Source organism: Dermochelys coriacea, chromosome 11, assembly GCF_009764565.3.
Source record: "Dermochelys coriacea isolate rDerCor1 chromosome 11, rDerCor1.pri.v4, whole genome shotgun sequence".
Lineage (NCBI taxonomy): Eukaryota > Metazoa > Chordata > Testudines > Dermochelyidae > Dermochelys > Dermochelys coriacea.
The window spans coordinates 43,670,613-43,682,036 of record NC_050078.2 but is presented as its reverse complement, the minus strand read 5'-3'; the positions used below and the strand labels follow the sequence as shown (position 1 = coordinate 43,682,036).

Sequence of the window (11,424 nt, the reverse complement as noted above, 5' to 3'; positions counted from 1 at the left end):
GCCCAAATGGGTTTTTCAAAAGTGCTCAGAGGCCCCCCCGACGCTCAGCTGGATACTTCATGACTTTGTCATGTCAATGGCACAACTGAGCCAGCAAGCACAGATTAAGGCACTCAGGCACCAGCCTTGCCTTGATGTGGTCATGGAAACAGTGAGACATGTATGCAATAGTAAGGTTAAACGTGGAGGCTGCATCTTTATTAAAACCCTTAACCAAGAGGAACTATTTTCCTCAGCTACCTGGCAGGGCTTTTCCAATGCAGATTTCAATTAAAAACCAGTAGCCCTGGGTTCTGCAATCCTGAGGGCAGCTATATGGGCAATGCTCCTTCTTCACCCTCAAGCCCACCCAGGGACCCTGGCTGGAAACTTAAGTCTCAGCCCATTCCCCTCTTCCAGACAGGAGAGATGAGATGAGCCATGTGCTCCACAAGACAGGGAGGCAAATCTCTCACCATGCAATGTTGTGCTCTTGGCCATGTCCATGCAGGGACCTCACCTTGGACCATTTTTAAACCCACCAGCTGCATTGAAACCCACTTAAGTTGTGACAATGTAATTTAAATCCTCCAAACTAGACCCCCAGAGTGTTGGATGGAAGGTTAAAAAAAGCCACTCAGAAGTTTGCTAGTTTCACCAGCTGGGAACATTCCTTCTAGACCCAAACAAAGTCTGGTGATCCAACTAGCTCCCAGAATTGTAAGACATCTAGCCCATTAGGTAAGGCTGGGGTAGAAAGCAAAAGAGCTCAAAATGCATACTCCCAGCAATAAACACAAGCAGAATTCACCCCCTCAACTTCTCCTGGCAGGCAAGAGCCAATCAGCCAATCCCTCATTGCACCACTGTCCGAGGGCAGCAGCAGTAGGCAAGTCAAGCTCTGTTACCTTGGGCTAGCCTGCCAGCTGAGGTGGGGAAGGAACCAAAAAGGAGCAGCACCCTCCCCTATCCACACACACTGTGGAGGGGGGGGGGGAGGGAAGCAAGAGAGCAAATGTAGTATTGCCCCAACCACTTCTGCTTGGTGATCTCCATATCCCCCTCCTGCCTTCCCGCACACCTGAGGGGAGAGCCCTTTGCCTCCGAACCCATCGAAGTCATACCCCAGTGAGCAAGGTGAGCATTGTTGCTCTGGCACTGTGTTTCTGGGTCTGTGATGTGTAAACATGTTAAAAAACCCAAGGCACAGGAGGGATATGGGTGACACACATGCACATATATTGATTCAGTAGGCAGGGACAGCTGAATCTGAATCCTCATTAAAATGATTATACCCCAAATCTGAATTTTGCCAGATTCTGAATGGTGGGACCTTTCCACACCCTTTGCAAGGCCTTTCATCTTGCAAAATAAAATAAATTAGTAAATCTCCATTCCAATTGCAGAATATCGAATCCAGGCAGCTCGGAAAAATGTGGAAATATGCAAAGTAAACAGATTGTTTCTGACAGTAACAACATTGCAATTGCAAAAAGCATCATCAGATTGCAACATACATGTACTAAGCTTTGAGAACAGCAAAATTCAGTGACTTGAATGTCTACATAGCAGTTTTACAACCCCACAGCCTGAGCTAAAGTCAGCTGACTTGAGCCAGCCGACCCAGGCCAGCTACAGGTATTTAATTGCAGTGTAAGTGGGGTTTTGTTGTTTTTTTTTGGGGGGGGGGAGGAGGAAGGAAGGTGGTTAAATGAAGAGCTTACATTTGGGTGGTTGTTAGTTTTTGAAAAAGTATTTATATCTTTCTTTCAGGTACATTAAAATGCAGTGTTTCAATAAATAGGATGGAGGCACCAGCTTAATAAAGTAAATGAATATGTCATACAGCCAAAACCAAACATGGTTGGACACCCAGATCATATTCCTCTAGTACTGTATCGCTGAAATTGTTGGTGAACGAGTCTGTCAAATAAAAGACACAGCCTACAAGTATCACAGCACCCATTTCTTTGTACAGATGTGGGAAAGCATTTGTTAGAGTGCACTGTGTGCAAGAAACATTCTTTGGCTTGGTCACTGAAAATATTGGTCAGCGATGGGAACCTCCCAAAATACAATGTCAGCCTTTTTCCCTCTTCTCTGTCACCTTCATGGATGGAGATCAGTGTGTAGTTTTCAAATAATGGCAATTTAAATATTATTTTATCATTCCTGGACCTGAAAAGTGAAAGTTGCACAACCAAATATCAAAATCTAAGTTTCAAATATACACTGTAATGAGGTTTTGTTGGTTAGCTACAGGAATACTTTTAAAAAGGAGCTATTTAAAAGCCTTCTAATGAGAAAAAGTACATACTCATTTTATTCAGAACACCTGGGGTGAAATTCTCACCTCTACCATGGTGCCTTTACCCTGGCAAAAGGGGCCGGCACCCTGTAATGGGGCTCTAAAAGCCCCAGGATCAGCTACAGAGCATTCCCTTGGTGCAAGCACTGCAGATACAATCATTGTGGATGTTCGGTTCTAATTATAGTCTCAGGACAATATCACGAAAGAGAAAAGCATCCAGTTGCCCTTCACTGTACAGTCTAGCAATGTTTCTTAAACTCTTTGTGCTGGTGATCCCATTTAGACAAACAAAATCATGACCCCCATTAAAAAAATTGCAACCTCCTACCTTCAGGGCCTCAGAGCTTCAACCCCACTGCTGGGCATGGAGTACAGGGCTCCAGGTTTCAGCCCCACTCAGGACATGGAGCTCTGGGCTTCAGCCCCGCTGGGGCTCCTGGCTGTGGCTTTTCACGATGCACAGTTTGAGAACTGCTGGTCTGTAGTGGCTCAACAACAGGACAGCAGCCACTGGAACAGTTAAGGAGAGTCCAGATGTAAGGGGAGGAACTGGGAGGGCCAAAAATACTCTGAAACATGAGGAGATTAAAAATGGTATGGTAGATACCTACTAACTCCAGGGTTGGATTATTTGCAATACTGACTTCCAAGAGTGGCAAAATCCTCCTTCTGTTAGCTAAAGGAAAGCAGAAAACAAGTTGGGCTTTTGCAGGAAATAAATTGCCAAGCTGGTAATTGTGACTGACAGCATAATAGTCTGGACCAGTGGGTTCTGCTTTCTCACACACATACACGCTTTTTTTTTTTTTTTTGATATCGTCAATGTAAATAAAACAGTTGTTAGCAGAGTGAGATTAAAAGCACAGTTTCCCTAAACAGGTAGCAGCTGTTACACCTAACCCTGCTACTTGAATATAGGGTTTTTTCCTGTATACATGAGCCAAATAGCCCCATTTTCAGTACTAAGACCCAGCATGGGTACTTCTACTCAGGCTTCACCAAACTCTGGCCAGAAGCATGTGTTTAGATCAAGTTGTTAAAATGCCAGGTGTTCTGTGTTTGATCTCTCTGTCCCTGCTTGCTGAATTAGTAATAAGCAAATCAGTTCAGAGCACTTCACCCCCAACACTCCCAGTTTTCACTCAGCACAAGCCAAACAATTTTTTTTTCTGTTGAGACTTCAAATAGTTTAGTTGACTTCTTTAAGAAGTTCAATATTCATGAGCCTCTGTACTTCCTAGTTGTAGCCAGGAGTGGGAGTGCCAAAATATTGCAAGAAAACAAGAAGTTTTCAACAAAAAGGACCCTATTCTATGAAGCATTGAGCATCTGTCTTCACTGGGCTCTGAAGACACTCAGCCCCTTCTTGGAGCTTGGCATTCAGCACCTTACAGGACCAAGTTGGATGAGATGAAGGAATTTAAACAGGGCTCTCCCAGCTTGAGTTGAGCTCCCTAACCACTAGACTAATTCTCTGTCTCTATCCCTATTAATATGGAATGTAGAACAGCTTTAAAAAAGGAGCTTGAGAAAGCCACATCAGACTAGCCTGGTAGTTAGGGCACTCACCTGAGAAGTGGGGAACCCCTGTTCACTTACCTTCTCCTCCTGATGGGGGGGGGGGGGTGCAGAGGGCTGACTGAACAGAGATCTCCTCTATCCTAGATGAGTAACCTAACTCCTGGGCAAAAATTTACGTGGAGTTAGTCAGTCAGGCATGCTCTGAGTATGCCTATAGGATTAGGCCCCACAGGTATTCCTCTGCCTATCTTCTGTTTTCTGGCTTGAGGATTGCACTGGGGCTTAGGCAGGAAATAGGCACCTGGAGACTTGCCTGAGACACCAGTGTTAGAGCAGAAAATGTAGGTGCCTATGGAAACTTTACAGAGAAATATAGGTACCCAGTGAGTTTAGGTAGCTACAGGGTTAGGAGGCAGCTGAGTAGGGGTTTTGTAGATCACAGTGGTGCCTTAATCCTTTGTGGATCTGGCCCTAAATCACCAGCAATAGTCAGAGGCACAACTGCTTTCCTCCTGTGCTAGTTTGATTGGGATGAGGAAGTCAGCTGTGCTTCTGAATGTCAGTTGGAGCAGGTGGAACTCATTACACTAATCAGGGAAGAGAAAAGGCTGGAATCCTCTCAGAAGAGTAGTGTGTGTGTTCCCAGAAAGGAGAATTTATTTGTCTGCCTCCCGCCCCCACCCAGTTGGTTATTCATCCATATCAGACCCCTTTTGTCACAGAGACTACTTCTAAAGTCCTTATTCCAGTCAAACTCATTAGAAATTGAGGCTTCAGAATGGGCACTATGTACAGAGTCCCACTATAAGTGGACAGAGGCTGTCTGGTAAGGGGTTCTGCCTCTCCTTTTCATTCTGGAAGTGGTGACAAAGCATCTCTTCATATCCTCCATAATGACAGGTTTCAGAGTAGCAGCCATGTTAGTCTGTATTCGCAAAAAGAAAAGGAGTACTTGTGGCACCTTAGAGACTAACAAATTTATTTGAGCATAAGCTTTCGTGTAGCTCACAAAAGCTTATGCTCAAATAAATTTGTTAGTCTCTAAGGTGCCACAAGTACTCCTTTTCTTTTTTCATATCCTCCAATCCTCTCAGGGTTTTGGTCTCCAGTCTTTGCTAGGAGCAGCTGGAGTAAGAGTAGGAACCAGTGCTTTCTCCTTAGTACTGCTCTCCCTTCCTCTTCTGTCCTGAGCAGAGAAGGAAGCGGAAGTGATTATTACCTTGTAATGCAGCTTTTAATGCTGTGGGGAAGGTGATAAATTCTTCATTCCAAGAGGATTAGCACAGTGAAACCTACATACAGTAGTGTAGTCAAGCTTTGCTGCAAGAAGAATTAAAATGCATTGAAACAACTGGGAACTTTGCTATAGGTGGAGTCTTATTGAAAGTGGCTTCCTCTGTGTTACCTTATGCTGTATTGATGAGACTGGTTCCAAAGTATAGGCATGCAAATACTCTGACACAGTATATTTTATACAAGACTTCTTTAAAATCAATAAACAACCTTTAGAGTGTACAAATAAAATGGTGTGTAAATGGAAAATTGCATCATATTTAAGTGCTGATAATTGTAAAAGAAGTACAACTCCATATGTGTCCTGCTGAATAGAGGGGCTTGATTTTTCCTTTCATTTACACCTGTTTTTCATCATCTAACATCTCTGGATTTACTCCTGACAGAGATCTGAGTCTGTCTCTGTGGTCTTGTCTAAGTTGTGCCCCAGCCTCTGATGAAATAGCATCATTACCAACCAGTGTAGACAAGAAAAGTAGCACTTTGCACGGATGGAGCTTAATGTGATTTCAAGCAGGAATTGAGTGAGCGCCACTGCTACAAACTGCTGCTTTCTTTATCCTCATGTAGGGTTTGCAGTTATGTCAGTAACTGGCTGCTAATTGTTGGTATAGGGAGAAATTCCCAGTGTAGATGAGGCCTAAATTTTGTCACATTTTATGTAGTACTGTGTCTTAGAAGAGGAAATTTCAAATGTTCTTTATGCAGACAAAAAGCCTTGTGTTTCTTCTGTTTTGATCCCAACTGGTTTGGGTATTTTGAATATTCAGTCATCTGATTTTTGCTGGTTTCTTATTACTAGTTGACAAAGATGTGGAGAATGGAACTCTCATCTCTGAGTATCTGGGGTTAACTTCTAAGGTAAGTAATATCCTCTGAATTCTTACATGTTTTGGTGTATTTATATAGTTTCTGTGCTGCAGAAAGAACAAGATGACTAATTTGGAGCCATTTTGAAGTTGACAAGTCATGAATGTGTAACCCACATACTTTTTGGGTGTGTGGGGAAGAGGAGGGGAGAGAGAGAGATAATGTGTGTTTATGTTTTAAATGAGTCTGCTCTACAGCCTTAGCTAAAAAGTAGTTGGCTTTTAGCTCATGCAGTGAAGGCTCATGCACTAAGTTCCAGAGGTTCGATCCTGACAGATGTTACAAATGCACTTAGAATCTTCTTATATTTACTGTTCAGTGATTAAAAAATATCTGAGTTTCATGGTTGGTGTCTATGTACAAAAAACCAAGACCAAACTAAAAAGCACAACCTTGCAAAATAAAACTGATTGCTTTTGTGTTTTCAGTTAAGAACAAGTTGTTCCCATGATCTTTTCAGTGGGGAAAAAATATCAAGGTGGTGGGGAGTTAGAGAGGAGGGAGAAAAATGCGGGAAAAAAACCCTAGGGCCCTAATGGTGAATGACTTGATGTAAGTGGGTGATGGGCTTGCACAGGGGCTCAACCCTATGAGTTGGCCTTTGTCATTGCATTATCACAATTTTTCTGTTTCTATTTTGAAGGGGAGTAGAGTTATTTTGATTTTTGATGTATCAAAAATAGGTCAGTAAATGGCTATTGATAAATAGTTAAACAAAAAATGTAATTTTTTCCGTATAATATTAATCAAAGCTTTATTTAAAAACATCCCTCTGAATTTTGTGAAGGATGCTGTAAAAGTGGATCATCATATTGTTTTAGATCATTTTCAGCTTGGTCTATTCAAGTCTTTGATTATCCTGCTCTTTGCTAGAAGTAGAAAAAGAAGGTATACCACCTCTTAAATACGACATGCAGTTTTGGTTGCCTCATCTCATAAAAGATATATTGAAATTGGAAAAGGCACATAGAGGGAGAACAAAAATGATGAGGGGTATGGAACAGCTTCCATCTGAGAAGAGTTTAAAAAGACAGGGACTATTCAGCTTAGAAAAGAGATGAGTAAGGGGGAGTATGATCGAGGTCTCTAAAATCAGGAATGGTGCAGAGAAAGTGAATAGGGAAGTGTTATTTACCCCTTAACATAACACAAGAACTAGGGGACACCCAGTGAAATTACTAGGCAGCAGGTTAAAACAAACAAAAGGAAGTACTGCTTCACACAGTGCACAGTCAATCTATGGAACTTGTTGCCATGGGATGTCATGAAGACCAAAAGTATGATTGCTTAAAAAAAAAAAGACAAAGAACTAGATAAGCTCATGGAGGATAGGTCCATCAATGGCTATTAGCCAGGATAGTCAGGGATGCAACCCCATGCTCCAGGTGTACCATATGACAAGTTAGGAATCACTCAAAATTGCCCAGTTCTGTTCATTTCCTGTGAAGCATCTGGCACTGGGATAGATGGACCATTGATTCTTATTTTCATAAGTTGCATTTATTGGAGATGTGAGAAATATTTGATACTACTAATAAAGGCCACAAAGCAGGGGTCCCCAATGTGGCGCCCGCGGGTGCCGCGGCGCCCGGGGAGGAATTTTTGTGCGCCTGCAGGACACCCTGCCGCCGAGAAGCGTTGCCGTTTCTCTGCGGCATTTCGGCAGTGGGCTGTCGGGCGCCCGCCACAGTATATGCTATAGCAATATGCTATTCCCACAAGTAAGGTTGGGGAACATTGCCATAAAGGGCAGTGCCTGATTTATAGATCATCTGATCTAGTAGTAAAGAGGATTCTATAGGTGATCATTTCTGATCAGCTCTGCTAAAGCAGCTCTTTGGCTATTTGGGACAAATGGGTAAAGAAAGAAAAATGTTTGAGTCTTCAAAGCCTCATAGCTTATTTAGCAGTTAGAAGTACAAGATCAAGCCCTTAATCTGAATTTGAAAGTATGCTGAAAAGCTTCTGATCTGCTAAGACTTTCAGTTCAGAGTTCGCAAAAAGAAAAGGAGTACTTGTGGCACCTTAGAGACTAACAAATTTATTAGAGCATAAGCTTTCGTGAGCTACAGCTCACTTCATCGGATGCATTTGGTGGAAAAAACAGAGGAGAGATTTATATACACACACACACACACACACACACAGAGAACATGAAACAATGGGTTTATCATACACACTGTAAGGAGAGTGATCACTTAAGATAAGCCATCACAGCAGCAGGGGGGGAGAAAGGAGGAAAACCTTTCATGGTGACAAGCAAGGTAGGCTAATTCCAGCAGTTAACAAGAATATCAGAGGAACAGTGGGGGGTGGGGTGGGAGGGAGAAATATCATGGGGAAATAGTTTTACTTTGTGTAATGACTCATCCATTCCCAGTCTCTATTCAAGCCGAAGTTAATTGTATCCAGTTTGCAAATTAATTCCAATTCAGCAGTCTCTCGTTGGAGTCTGTTTTTGAAGCTTTTTTGTTGAAGTATAGCCACTCTTAGGTCTGTGATCGAGTGACCAGAGAGATTGAAGTGTTCTCCAACTGGTTTTTGAATGTTATAATTCTTGACGTCTGATTTGTGTCCATTCATTCTTTTACGTAGAGACTGTCCAGTTTGGCCAATGTACATGGCAGAGAGGCATTGCTGGCACATGATGGCATATATCGCATTGGTAGATGCGCAGGTGAACGAGCCTCTGATAGTGTGGCTGATGTGATTAGGCCCTATGATGGTATCCCCTGAATAGATATGTGGACAGAGTTGGCAACGGGCTTTGTTGCAAGGATAGGTTCCTGGGTTAGTGGTTCTGTTGTGTGGTGTGTGGTTGCTGGTGAGTATTTGCTTCAGACTGGGGGGCTGTCTGTAAGCAAGGACTGGCCTGTCTCCCAAGATCTGTGAGAGTGATGGGTCGTCCTTCAGGATAGGTTGTAGATCCTTGATGATGCGTTGGAGAGGTTTTAGTTGGGGGCTGAAGGTGATGGCTAGTGGCGTTCTGTTGTTTTCTTTGTTGGGCCTGTCCTGTAGTACGTGACTTCTGAGTACTCTTCTGGCTCTGTCAATCTGTTTCTTCACTTCAGCAGGTGGGTATTGTAGTTGTAGGAATGCATGATAGAGATCTTGTAGGTGTTTGTCTCTGTCTGAGGGGTTGGAGCAAATGCGGTTATATCGTAGCGCTTGGCTGTAGACAATGGATCGAGTGGTATGATCTGGATGAAAGCTAGAGGCATGTAGGTAGGAATAGCGGTCAGTAGGTTTCCGATATAGGGTGGTGTTTATGTGACCATCGCTTATTAGCACCGTAGTGTCCAGGAAGTGGATCTCTTGTGTGGACTGGTCCAGGCTGAGGTTGATGGTGGGATGGAAATTGTTGAAATCATGGTGGAATTCCTCAAGAGCTTCTTTTCCATGGGTCCAGATGATGAAGATGTCATCAATGTAGCGCAAGTAGAGTAGGGGCATTAGGGGACGAGAGCTGAGGAAGCGTTGTTCTAAGTCAGCCATAAAAATGTTGGCATACTGTGGGGTCATGCGGGTACCCATCGCAGTGCCGCTGATTTGAAGGTATACATTGTCACCAAATGTGAAATAGTTATGGGTCAGGACAAAGTCACAAAGTTCAGCCACCAGGTTAGCCGTGACAGTATCGGGGATACTGTTACTGACGGCTTGTAGTCCATCTTTGTGTGGAATGTTGGTGTAGAGGGCTTCTACATCCATAGTGGCTAGGATGGTGTTTTTAGGAAGATCAGCAATGGACTGTAGTTTCCTCAGGAAGTCAGTGGTGTCTCGAAGATAGCTGGGAGTGCTGGTAACGAAGGGCCTGAGGAGGGAGTCTACATAGCCAGACAATCCTGCTGTCAGGGTGCCAATGCCTGAGATGATGGGGTGTCCAGGATTTCCAGGTTTATGGATCTTGGGTAGCAGATAGAATACCCCAGGTCGGGGCTCCAGGGGTGTGTCTGTGCGGATTTGTTCTTGTGCTTTTTCAGGGAGTTTCTTGAGCAAATGCTGTAGTTTCTTTTGGTAACTCTCAGTGGGATCAGAGGGTAATGGCTTGTAGAAAGTGGTGTTGGAGAGCTGCCTAGTAGCCTCTTGTTCATACTCCGACCTATTCATGATGACGACAGCACCTCCTTTGTCAGCCTTTTTGATTATGATGTCAGAGTTGTTTCTGAGGCTGTGGATGGCACTGTGTTCTGCATGGCTGAGGTTATGGGGTAAGCGATGCTGCTTTTCCACAATTTCAGCTCGTGCACGTCGGCGGAAGCAGTCTATGTAGAAATCCAGGCTGCTGTTTCGACCTTCAGGAGGAGTCCACCCAGAATCCTTCTTTTTGTAGTGTTGGCAGGAAGGTCTCTGTGGGTTAATATGTTGGTCAGAGGTGTGTTGGAAATATTCCTTGAGTCTGAGACGTCGAAAATAGGATTCTAGGTCACCACAGAACTGTATCATGTTCGTGGGGGTGGAGGGGCAAAAGGAGAGGCCCCGAGATAGGACTGATTCTTCTGCTGGGCTAAGAGTATAGTTGGATAGATTAACAATATTGCTGGGTGGGTTACGGGTTAAGTTCAGAGTTCTTAGCTTTTTCTGCCACAGTTGGTGACACCATCACCTAGAGGAGAGAGGAAAGATTTCCTTGCAAACCTTGCACTCCTTTACTGCCAGCTCCTACTCCAATCACAGTCAGTGAGAGTTTTGCAATTGCCTTAGAACTGCATGATTGGACCCTTGGTCACTTTAGTTTATTGTTAACTATTTGTATTACTGTGTGTATGCACAGTGCCTAGCAGAATGTGGCCTCTAAGCTCTAAAGTAAGAGACATCCTCACTCTGAAGAATTTGCAGCCTCAACAGACAAGGCAATAAGCTGTGGGAGAAAGGAAGTGGTATTACTGTATCTACATTATCTACATTTATACATGTATCTACATATATGAGAAACTGATTTACTGAGATATTAAGTGAAATGCCCAGGGTCCCACAAGAAGTCTGTGACAGAGTCAGGAATTAAACCTGAATCTCCTAAATTCAGGACTTAGCCAGTAATTCAGAGCTAAATCCTGCAGCCCTCACTCACATAAATATTATCATAATCTATCACTTGTATCATGCTAAGTCTACAAGGTGCCTTTACAGACAGATAGGAAGTTGAGTTCCAGACCACCAAATGCTACAACTTCAAATGAATGAGACTACTCAATCCTAAATTCTAATGAGATCAGAAGGAACTGATTTTTCAGATATTTGGTTTGAAAATGTATTTGATTGTTTCAATTCACTGCTCAAGAAACAATAAAGTACAAATTATATGAAAGGCTAATAGATTATTCAGAAATAAACAATAATCAAGACTTAACACGGTGAAAAGAACTGTCTGCTTACATGTGAAAACATTTTTCATTTTGTGAACCAAGAAACATTTTAGCTTTTAGAAAACTGCTGGCCATTTACATTTG

The 11,424-nt window shown here is 43.1% G+C and overlaps 1 long non-coding RNA gene across 1 annotated transcript; it reads right to left on the bottom strand.

Annotated features, from left to right (window-relative positions):
- Window positions 1–1,710: 1,710 nt before the first annotated feature.
- On the bottom strand, window positions 1,711–4,340 carry LOC119863136. Its single transcript, XR_005295504.2, has 4 exons — window positions 3,890–4,340; window positions 2,898–2,966; window positions 2,619–2,800; window positions 1,711–2,157 (listed from the first exon to the last, which is right to left on the bottom strand). It is a non-coding gene; the product is annotated as an uncharacterized LOC119863136 (long non-coding RNA).
- Between the last annotated feature and the right edge of the window lie 7,084 nt (window positions 4,341–11,424).